This window comes from Hermetia illucens, chromosome 1, assembly GCF_905115235.1.
Source record: "Hermetia illucens chromosome 1, iHerIll2.2.curated.20191125, whole genome shotgun sequence".
NCBI classification, from domain to species: Eukaryota; Metazoa; Arthropoda; class Insecta; order Diptera; family Stratiomyidae; genus Hermetia; species Hermetia illucens.
The window spans coordinates 187,028,637-187,040,644 of NC_051849.1; the positions used below are offsets into that span (position 1 = coordinate 187,028,637).

A 12,008-nucleotide genomic window follows, 5' to 3' on the forward strand; every position below is an offset into this window, starting at 1 on the left:
ATTTTTCCGCCGTTGAATTTCCCCTCTCGTGGCGAGTTCGAACGCGCCACGGAGAGCACCGGTGGTGGCGTCTGTCTGTCGCGTTAACAACATTCGAAATAAATTTCAAATGTTGTTAACTCTACTGCCCCACAGACTCATATTCAAATTAAAACTCGCCATCCATCTTCAGTTCGGCCGGTTTTACGCATGAAGAGTTCGCATTTGACCGGTGGCTGTAACCTGGATGGGATGCAATTGGTCTGTCAGATTTGACTGTTCACCTGGTCGATAATCGAATGAAAAATGATTCGACCAACCCGTCAGACATATTTGTTTAGGTTGTGAACGAGAATTCCATTAATTATTTAATGAGCACCACTATCCCAGTCATGCTAGCAGGTGCCCCTCCACCTTTTGTAGAACATGTAGGCCATAAAATACACAGCACGACCCTGGAAAGTTTGGTGGAAATCATACTATTAACAAAGTTACGGTAAATTATGACCGCCTTGGGGCATCATAATACATGGATGTAGATTGTCTATATTACATAAGGACCAGAGCCAGCATCAGTTCATCTACAGTCAAGTCTGCACTGAAGTTGTAAGAATCCACGCAGCCGAATGTAGACATTTGAATTTGTCAGTAGGCAAAAATGAAAGAACCTTTGGACAGTCCAATGGGGCTAACAATTAAGTATTTAGGGTTACGGCTTCTTCCACCAAACTAAATTAATTAACTGATAACATTACACCGAAGTGAGTATTTTGACATATACGCTGCAAACCGTATGTAAATGCAACTGTCGTGGACCGAAATGTTCTTACATAATCTATGTATGTGCAAAACCTTTCAAACTTATAGCACCGAATTGCCGGTTCCCAGCTTGTTTTAGTTTTGACCAGTTGTTGACATACTTATCAAGTAAAATACGTAACATGTAGAGCAGAATGGCCGACAATTGCAATTATGAGCCAGGAGTTATGGGTTTCCAATGTCATTGGTATCACATATCAGAAAAGTGACAGAAAGTGTGCAATTGTCTGAATATGAGAATAAACATTTTTTTTACATATGATAAACAACCAAACATTTATAAATGAAGTGCATTTTGTTCGTGGGTAAAGCAACAGCACTTTGTTTCGTGTGTAGTATCCATTTTGCGGGTAGCAAGCAACAGACAGCGATTGCTGGCTTTATGTGAAAACTAATAAATTGGAACAAAACTGTTGTGGAATAATGATACTTCACGGCTCTAGCGCCGTGTAAAATAGAATTTTTGATACTAGAGGGTACTTAGGGAACCCCCGCACCTGTAATTTTAACGTGAAATACAAAAATTTATAGAAAATTGCCGTAATATCAGAGAAAAGGTCGATTTACTACTTTGCAGCATATGAATCAGTAGGGATTTTCGATGTCGAAATGTATACTCATAATAGCATATCACATAACGAGAGTTTATTTGGACAAAGTCCATAAATTGCAATTATGTTAGTAATATCAAACCCGAAAAACGTAACAACACATACAGCTAGGAAAATAAAAAGGTACACCAATGGACGCTAGGAGCTAATGGCTGCAATGATCACCGTGAACGAATTCGAAAGTGGAAAACTCTGATGACATAAGAATTTCCAAGCAATTTAGCATCGATGTGTGACAAAGTGGAATTCATCTTGCTAACCAGGGAAGATTGTTGCTTCTAAACATGGACATGTAACATGGAGCTTGAAAGTCATAATAAATTGACACAAACTGAGCATCCGCGATAATTCTAATACATGAAGTTCCGTACATGAAATAATTAATCATAGGAACACGGGAATACAAATACAATACGTGCTCTGCTAGTTCTGACTGCAAGATTCCGGTCCAGACTAAGGAGCGTCACCATTGCATAGCGCTATGCACCAACGGAGACTTCCGATATAGAGGAAAAGGATGATTTCTATAAGCAATTACACACAGTTCACAAGAATACGGGGTATACGGTCTTGGAGACTGAAGCGATAATGATGAAAGGTTTGCGAATTTCTGCAGCTTTCAACGCCTGCACACATAAAAGCTTGCCACAAAGTCCATTGCGTTTCAACTGACCGACACCGTGCGAGCAATCAGGTTGATCAGTTTGCCATCAGCAGTAAATTTAGGAATTGTCTTCTGGATATGCGGACAAGAAAGGCGTTGACATCGGGACAAGGGATCACTATCTTTGGTCAGGGAAGCGGAAGATGCCGCAGAACGCAATGATTCCAGAAGTGTATACCGCATCATGAAAAACTTGCATGTGGTCGCACACCTTTCGATGGTCCTATGATCGATGCTAACGGTCGACTCCTCATCTACGATGACGTGCAGCTGAAAAGATGAAAGGAACACTTGGCTCGTAACCGTATCACATCCAATGAAGTTCCGTCTTGTGGATAGCTAGTAACAATAACATGCGGATGTGGACTGATCCGATGGAACACCTCGAAAGCTTGATCGGCAGGAAGGTTTTGGCTCTGGATCCTCCTGCATTAACCACATCTCCCGCCTAAAGGTCATTTTGCAACAGTGCGCGCGATTTAGTGCTTCTCTTCACCTCCTCTTCTTCGATTTTGAAAAAATTTTTGATAGCGTGAACCAGGAGTGTATTTGACGTGCTCGACACAGGGGCAGTCCGGAGAAACCAATAGCTATTATCAGAGCGACATATGATCGTGCAAAATGTCATAGAGAGCAAATTATCTAATATATGAGTGTAGATTGATTGAGATCCATTTCAATCTCGTGCCGCTGATTCGAATCTCGGCTTCATGTGAATATTTGAGGAGCGCACTGGGCCGCCGCGAATTTAATGGTGCCAATTTCACGAGGGAGGAGGAAAAATCGACTAACTTACGCGACTGCCGACCATTACGATGAAAACTGGAATCAAGCTAAAAACACGATCAACAAGGCACCCTAGCCATTGGCCAGCCATCTCACGGATCTTCATTCTTGATTAATAAGCGCCCTTAGCTTATTAGCCAATTGGCAAATTTACAAAAATGAAAACCGAGAAGCAAAGAAAGCAAGGTCACCGCTACCTGAGCAACCCATTTCAATGATTTTTATGATAAAATCTGTATCGAATGTCGAAATCAGCGCACCCAAGATAAAAAACACACGGTGCTTTGCTTACCAACTGACGTCCCACCACGTACAAATGATGGTAATACTCCCAACAGATTTCAACGGATGAATTTATCTACCATCCACTACCGCAAGCAATACCCACATTTGGACAAATTCCGTAGTTATATTGCTTCACCGCAATCGGGAGTGTAATATTCCAATTGCGCCAGGTAGATCAAAACTGCTTGTGTCTCTGTGGATGTTCATTAAGCAAATGGACACTGCCATACTAGACATCTAACGTTGAACGCCCTACACGCTACTCTATGCAAATGGTGTTTGCTGGGCATCTCATAACAAAGCTGGATATCTTCAAAAGACACTGGAAGTTTTACCAACCCCGGCTCGTTTCCCTGCCCCAAGGAAACAACATTAGGTATTACAACACGGAGTGGAGTTTGCTCACTTTAATTGGGTTTCCTTACTCGTGACCTCGTGGATCAATTATCGAGTTGGTCACATTCCAATCCTCCTGGCTTGCTAGTATTCTCTACACAAAGTTTTCTAGTGATAGCATTTCATATAGAATTTCCTCTAGGGTTTTCCTTTCTTTCACGAATCTGGGACATTGGAAGAATATGGGTGCAGTTTGAACAATCGGGTGAGGTGTCTAATTTAATCTTGTACTGAGGGTATCCTCCATGGCCCGTGAGAAACTGGATGACATAATTGGTCTCCCAATGATTTCTCCCCAGCCAATCTCCAAAAGGAAGAGATAGATCTCTCCCTTCCGGCTTCTTTAGTCTGCGATAAAGGAGAGATGACAATCGAGATCATTTCCGAGGTGAGTGCCCCATCATCTGAGACGGTTATGAAGACAGACCACATCATTGGTGCTGTCCTCTTCATCGATCGTGCTCAATTTATTGCGCTCCGTAAAACATGCAACGCTGTTCCTTAAATTGGGACTGAATACAGCAAGTAGAACTCACTACCCTGACTATAAACAAGCTAGCACAGCCCTCCTACATTCAGCAGCATTCTTGCTAGAGTTATAGACGTGTTTTTCCGCTCGTTTAATCTAAGCGGTGCTTAAAATTGACTTTCGCATCTATCATTACTCCCAAGTATCTAATAACCGGCTTAGGACTCCCAATTTTAATACGAGCATAATTTCCCTGAAGACGCTTGGTGATGGGAACCACAACCAGTGCTGTTTCGTCGGCATAATGCACCACCACGGCGGCACTCCTTTGGTCTATTATCGGTGTTATACAAGAGCCTTCGCTCTTGCATGTAGCTATTGACAATAGCAGCGAGATAGACGAAAATACCAATTGTCGCCAGTGACTTCCGTGCAAGGCTTCAATTTGACAAATGAATGAATGAATTCCTCACGTCACCATGGCTTTACCAAAGGCTCAGAGGAAAACTCGGTAACTAAAAACCAAGAAGGAACGCATAAACCACTGCGCAGCCCATTAAAGGAAGCGATTCGCAGAAGTAAGACGAACTGCTTCAAAGAATTGTGCGAAGATGCCGATATAAACCCTTGGGAAGAAGCCTACAGGGTAGTAATGAAAAGGCTGTGGGGATCACGTCAAGTAGCCTGTACACGCCTTCTGGAACAGATTCTTACCAATCTATTTCCTCACCACTAAGACAACAGAAGATCTGGGCCATCGTTTCCCAGGTCAACGAGTGCCTGATACCTCAAGTTATCGGGGAGGAGCTACATGAAATATGTGATAGTGTCACCGATCCTAAGGCGCCAGGTATGGATGGCATCCCCAACCGAGCTAGATCCGACCTTTTCGCCAACACCTTCGAGGCGTGCCTAAAAGAAAGAATGTTCCCTGCCCAGTGGAAGAAGCAAAAGTTGGTGCTGCCTCCTAAGCCCAGAAAGCCACTTAGAGATCCAGTATCATATCGTTCAATCTGCCTGCTGGACACAATGGGAAGGGATATATAACAGATTTTTACCCATCATCGAAAGCAGCAAACGACGCTCTGAGTTTTGGTGGAGACTTGCCTTGGTGGTGCTGGATGCTAAAAAACCCATTCAATTCCGACAACTCGGGCGAATTAAAAGCGCATTGGCTGACATAGGTGTTCCTGGATATTTGGCGTGTCTGATGGAGAATTAATTCTTAGAGAGAATTCGGTGCTACGGGACGGATAAGGGTCCGAAAGAGTACATCGCCACAGCGGGAATACCACAGGGCTCGGTACTGGGTCCCTTGCTGCGGAATGTCATGTATAATGGAGTGTTTTTGGTTCAATCCAAGAGATGGCTACTATTGTAAGCTTTGTCGATGATTTGGCTGTAGTTGTTGCAAAGACCTGACTGGAAAAGGCTGGATTGACACTGAGGAATGAAAAAGCGGAAGCGGTCTCAATAGCAAACCGTAGGAAAAAACACCGTGAAGGTGGAAGTCGGTGGATATATGGTCGTCTCTAAGTCGGCTATCAAGTATCGGGGGATGATAATTGACGCCAAACTGAGCTTTAGGGAGGACCTAGAGTATTCATGTCAAAAGGCAGTTGGCGCCGCCACGGCACTTGCAAGAATGTTGTCGAATGTCGGTGGGCCGAAACACTGATCCATTCTACTCTAGACGTCCGCTGTGTAGGCGGAGGCGCTCGCAAACTCTTAAAAACGGAAGCACGTGAATTCAGTTTACCGATTGATGGCTTTGAGGGTTTGCAATGCTTTTATAACCACATCAAATGAGGCAGCGCTAGTGGTGACGGACATGATTCCACCCGACCTTTTGGAAAATGAAATGATTGTGCGATACCATAGGGGACGTATGGAGGGACACACGGAACGTAAGGATGCGGCAAGGTCAGAGTCCCATGATCTCTGGCAACGCAGATGCGACGAATTTTCGAAGGGTCGGTAGACGCACAGGTTTATTTCCAATATTACCAACTACTACCACGTTACCCAATTTGTCACGGGATCTGGTGATTGCTGTAGGCAGTATTTATATCGCTTTGGATTGGATTGATTCACCCAATTGGCCTGCATGTTGTGGCATTCCGGAGGATGCAGAGCATGCCATGTTTTACTGCCCGTGGTTCATAATGGAAAGAAGGAGCCCCAATCAAGCGGTAGGAAGCAACGTGACCCCGGAAAGTATACTTGCGGAGATGCTGAAGTCAAAGAAAAACTGGCTAATGGTTTTCTCCATAGAATTGTAGAAATACAAAATGAGCTGGTGAAGGAAAGCTCAAAGGACGAGAATCGTCAGTGCGTAAAGACAAACTCATCCCACGAAGATACCTAAATGATGGTCCCGCGGGGCTGTTTCTGGAAAGACCGAGGGTAGTTTTTAGTGAGTGCGAATCCACAAAAAATGTTTGCACTCAACACTTTTATGATTCCACCTATTTAATTACATTTAGACAACATTTACTAATGATGTCTGTTTTGGTATTTAAAGTTAAATATTGGTGTTACAAAAGGATGATAAGGGCGAAAGACGGTCATAGGAAATACTAAAAACCGAAAATAAAAAAAAGCAAGTCGGGAAACCGGAAGCTGGACGCTTCAGGTACGAAAGGTTTTATGTATTTCTTAGTACGTAGCACGTAATATATCCATATATTATGTGAGAGTATCCACTTTCGGGTGATATTGACATTCATAGTGTTCAATTTTCAAAGAAGCAACAAATTTGAGGTATTATAACTTTGTTAGTAATAGTGCGATTTCCACCAAACTTGGTAAGATCATGCTCTATATTATAGCCTATATCACTGCAAAATTTCATGGTACTAGGATGAACTTAAGGGGGGTTTCCAACCAATTACAAAAAATTGCAGTAATATACTATTATTAACTTTATTTAAACTGATATCGGCATGGAAGGTATTTCGGAGCCCAGGCACCATATAGTGGCAGCCTCCTGATTTTTTTCAGATTTTTCGGTTTGGTAGTTTCTGAGAATGGCCCCCTTAAAGAAGTGATCACTTCCAACCCCCCGCGCTCCCCACCCTTCCAACGAATGTCAAAACTAAGATCGGCTTTGAAAAGTACTAATCGAGACCTTTAATTTGATATCCCACATGACTATATTTGATGAAAAAAAATGTTACACCCCCTTTTGCATGCATGTTGACCCCCCCTTAAATTCGACGTAAAAGGATGTAATTCATTGTATGCGTGAGCGTTCACAGTTCCCATCTTTCTACCAAATTTGGTGTCAATCGCTATAACCGTCTCCGAGAAAAATGCGTGTGACGGGCAGACAGACAGACAGTAAACCGATTTTAATAAGGTTTTGTGTAAACACAAAACCTTATTAAAATCGGTTTACTGTACTGTGTTTACACTGTTTACTGTGTGTTTACTGTTTACTGTGTTTACACAAAACCTTATTAAAATCGGTTTACTGTAAATACAAAACCTTAAAAAACCAAAATTAATTTCTTTTAATTTGACATTTATCGATACCTTCATTTATCTACTTTCATTAAAAAAAAGAAATCGCTTGAAAAATTGTCTGTGTGTATGTTTATTTTCGACGTTTTTTTGTACTCTTCTATAACACACAAATTTTTGACAAACGTATCTTTTCCCTCAAAGCTTCAACTTTCCTTTCCACCATATTCTTTGAATAGAGCTTTTGCTGGTGTAAATAATAAGAACTTAACATGCAATCACATGAAGCACAACTTTATTCCGCAGGTTCATGATAAACCCGAAAAACTCCTTTTGAACTTGGATTTTCTTTCACAACCGCTGATCGAACATTTTTTTTTGTCGGAAACTGTATATATATCCAATAAAACAGGCACTATCACTACCAATGGCAACGACCTGCGGAACATAACTGACATTCTTTACGATCGCCGCATCAAAGAAAAATACAAATCTAAAATTAACCACAATGTTCGCCACCCTGTTGCCCTCTATGGTTCTGAGTGTTAACCGGCTATCAAATACAACGAACGACGACTCGCGGCAATGGAAACGAACGGGTTGCATTGGATCAGCGACCTAGAACACTATGAGCGCATTTGCAATGGTCACATAAGTCGCTTTGGCGGGACTGCTAAGATTGGCCTGAGTTTCAAAAGGTTGATTGAAACAGCGATGATTTGAGAGACACTTGGCTCTTCTCAGATCATACCTTTGACCGGTAGAGAGGTCAATTGCATGTGCGATTTCCTTGAACATGAAATAGAATGTTCCAAGCTACCTCTTGCGGATATTGAAGGATTATCTGAAACACCGCCCCTGCTCTATAAAATGCTAAAAAGCCAGAGGAGAATGGAAATTACGTCGGGAGTAGCACAGGGATTCATCCTAGGGCCGGACCTCTGAAACGCTTCCTACGATAGTCTGCTGAAACTCGATATGCCCGAAAAGTCGGGCCTGGTCGGTTATGCAGACGACGTTGCGGCACTTGTTGCCGAGCTCACTGTTGAACAGGTGCAAAGCAGACTTAGCACATTGATGCGACGGGTAAGCAGATGGATGACTGCTCATGGTTTCAGCCTTGCCTTGAAAAAAACCGAAGTAGTCTTAGTCAGAAAGAGAATCCCGACCCTGAGTCCCATATCGATCGGCGAGTTGACTATAGAGTCAAAACCAGCGGTTAAATATCTTGTTTAATGCTTGACTCCAAGATGAGCTTCTTCGAGAAAATCAAAGCAGCAGCGGATAAGGCTGCAGGTAGAATTTCGGCGTTGAGTCGGCTAATGGCGAATATTGTGAGCCCTATATCTACTAGGAAACATCTCTTTATGGGAGCACTGCAGACGGTGATTGTGTTCTGCAATGCAGTGGCGGACGACGCTGAACATACCTTTTTCTCTTGGAAGTGGGAGGGCTTTCGTCAGCAGCTTTATGCAGACACAGTGGAGCTTTTTCCAGACAACATTGTCAGAGAGATGCTGAAGTACACTGGAAGCTGCAGTCGTGTTGCGCATTATATTCGAGCTCGTCCTGTTGCGAAGAAAATTGAACTCGATCGGCGGAAGGGCCGGAGGACAAGGGGTTCCCTGAACTAACAACTCCCTTCCTCCCCTCCTCTCCTGTCGATGAAAGGGATTCCCTGAATTAAAGGCTCCCAAAGCCGGGAGAGCGGGAGGGCTAGCCCGCAGTAAAGTGTCAACCGGTTCCAGGCTAGTTCTCTGATGACAGGGAGGTGTTTAGTTGGTAGTCGGACAGCGTACTGTTGCGGGAGCCCAACACTCTGTGCATTCACTGGCCTTTTAAAAGCTTAATTAAATCTTTTGAGTGCAAGCAAAAGGTTCCGAATATTGTCTAGGAAGGGAGAGAAATAAATTCTGTCCTGATGGCAGTCGCACACCATTTAGTATTCCTAAGATATTGCAGAGAAATTTGCCTGAATATAGAGGAGCCTGTAAATCAACGCTAGCAGATAGAAAAGAGAAAACGTTGTTCCACTAGGATCCTTCTTCTACCGATTTTAGTGACCTGAAACATGAGCTTCTCAGATCTCTCAATTTCGCTAAAGTATTCATTAAACGCTACAGACTAGACTCGGAGATTTTATGTATAATCGGGAACGAAAAGGATCCTTCTTTCGTCAGTATATTAACGTTGTAATTATACTTTGACCATAGTTTGATCCAATGCAATTCGATCTAAAACTTAACTCAGACCTTATCAGTCTCGTAAGATTCATAGATAACATTTCTATAGTCCATGCGCTCATAGCCAAATATACGACCATACACTTTCCTTCAGAATGATCAACTGCCAATTACATGTTCGTTGAATTCGCGCCGCTTATCAACGGAAACAATTATAAATGAGTTGTCTCTGCATAAAATTTTCGTGTTTATCAAACGTCCCACACAATCTGGATTTATGTTTTTCTATTTTTGCACATGGTTGTCTTCCAGTGATAACGTCGCACTCGTGGTTCCATTGAGTGATTACCAGAGACAATTATAGCTTTCCAATAAACCATAACAAGTGAATTTCCATACATTCACGGAAGCATGGATACACATCAAGGGTTCTGCCTGAATAGACGGATTCTATCTTACTAATTGGGTTTGACTGGCAATGGGAGTGAGGAACGGGAATTGCAGTTTATGTGTAACGACTAAGCAAATTACGGGATAGTGGAAACGGGAGAGAGAGGCAATTAAGTGACGAAATAGGGACCACTATGTATTTAAAATGCAACTAATGAGTTACATTTCAACCAACATCGACAACGAAAGTCCATGGAAGTTCGGTCGCCGGTTTGTCTACTGGCACATAACGCTGGCGATGAATAAAACCCGACAAAAGCCACCCTAACGACCCGCCATATGAATTTCACCCGCCTCGGCTTGGAGTAATAAAAGATAATAACCATGCGCTGTTGTGAATGAATGTCATTGACCGTCTTACGCTCCCGTGTTAAGCCTCACACGACATTATTTGATCATATCTTAACAGATCCAATGGAACTCTCTGCGGTAGTCCGAATAGCATGTCCCGGTTCTCGGTGCATATGAAACCTGTTGGTGTGCTTACTACAGAAGTGCATCGTTGTCGGGAAAAAATTAACGGGGCTGGAAAAGATCTTGTGGAGCAGTATACGCTGCCACATGAAGTGCATATTCGTCCATGCCCGCGATATAGTGCTCCGCCGAGGGGATCTAAGACCATAGAACATGCCATACACAGAGCAAATGTTCCGCTGAACTGCAAGGTTGAAACGCATTCAGTTGGCTAAAAGGAAGTCTGTTCTTGTGCAGCATTCGCACTTGAGGAATGCAATTGGGAGCGGGATACGTGTATGCGCCGCAAGAATTAGCAAGACCTTAGCACTTCTTGCGGAACCGGTTTAAATCCAAGATTAAGCTGCGGCCGCGTACAATCCGCTTGTTCTCATCGTTCCATGCTAGCCTCTAGATACTTCCCATTCGCGATTCAAATCAGGTTTTGCAATAAAAGCTTCCTTTGAGTATGTCTAACTCCAATTGGGTTCTTGAGAATGAGCTATTGTCGCTATAAATAGGCAATGAGGGCAGCAGCTTGACATTCAATTGGAATTGACTGCTCCGATTTCGCACTAATCCCTTGGACTCAGCATGTAAGGTGCATCGCTGTATCACACGAAATGTACACTACTCGGCCAACAATTAATTAATGGGACCAAGTGGAGCACGCAATGAGAGCCTTAGAATAATCCTCTTACCACATCTGATTGTAATTCTCCGCTAGTTCCCGCTGTTAGGTCTTGCCGGCTGTTTAGTCTGCTTCTTTAAAATTTCAATGCCACACTCGCGACTACACAATTAAACTACTCAAATTAAAAAAAAACGATTCACTTGCTCACTGTCACACAACATAAAAAGATAAACGTCACAGGATTCAACGGCACCACAACAGAATCCACACTGCCTTATCTCCGTTAGATGTTTACAGGACACAAATTAATCATTTCATTTTACAAAACGTCCCGTCAAACTAGAGAAAATCCAGCTTTCACCCGTACAGACCGTCCGAAAGTCGACACGGCTACTTCTTGTAGCAACACCTGTACAGAAATTGACAACACATCGCTTACTACCAGTGATACCAACCGTTGGACGGAGGCACTTCAAATGACTCCGGCGAATAGAGCGAATTCGAGGGAATTGACAGCTACTGTTCCGCTCAAAGAGTCATCTAGTTGTGGAAAATAAATAAGTACAATCGGTTACATTTGAAGTTTAGCGGAAATTAATAATTATCTGCATTCGAACTTACAATTAAATGTTCTAAAATCAAATATTTGCTTAAATAGTACTTATGATGTTGGGAAGATTCTGGGAACTTTCCTTCAGAAAAACGACAGCAAATATAAGGCAAATCGGGAAACCGGATGCTCGGCGCTTCAGGTATGAAAGGTTTTGTTTGTTTCTTTTATGTGTGTATTTGAGTGCATAACTAACCCATTTGG

At 42.7% G+C, this 12,008-nt stretch overlaps 1 protein-coding gene across 4 annotated transcripts in view; it reads right to left on the reverse strand.

Annotated features, from left to right (window-relative positions):
* LOC119649030 (polypeptide N-acetylgalactosaminyltransferase 5) overlaps positions 1-11,633 on the reverse strand; it is a 116,740-nt gene extending 105,107 nt beyond the window's left edge. For all 4 annotated transcript variants that reach the window (XR_005249079.1, XM_038051003.1, XM_038051010.1 and 1 more), the window contains exon 1: positions 11,262-11,633. The gene's annotated coding sequence lies outside the window, so the exon portion shown is untranslated. The remainder of the gene's footprint in view (positions 1-11,261) is intronic.
* Positions 11,634-12,008: the final 375 nt, after the last annotated feature.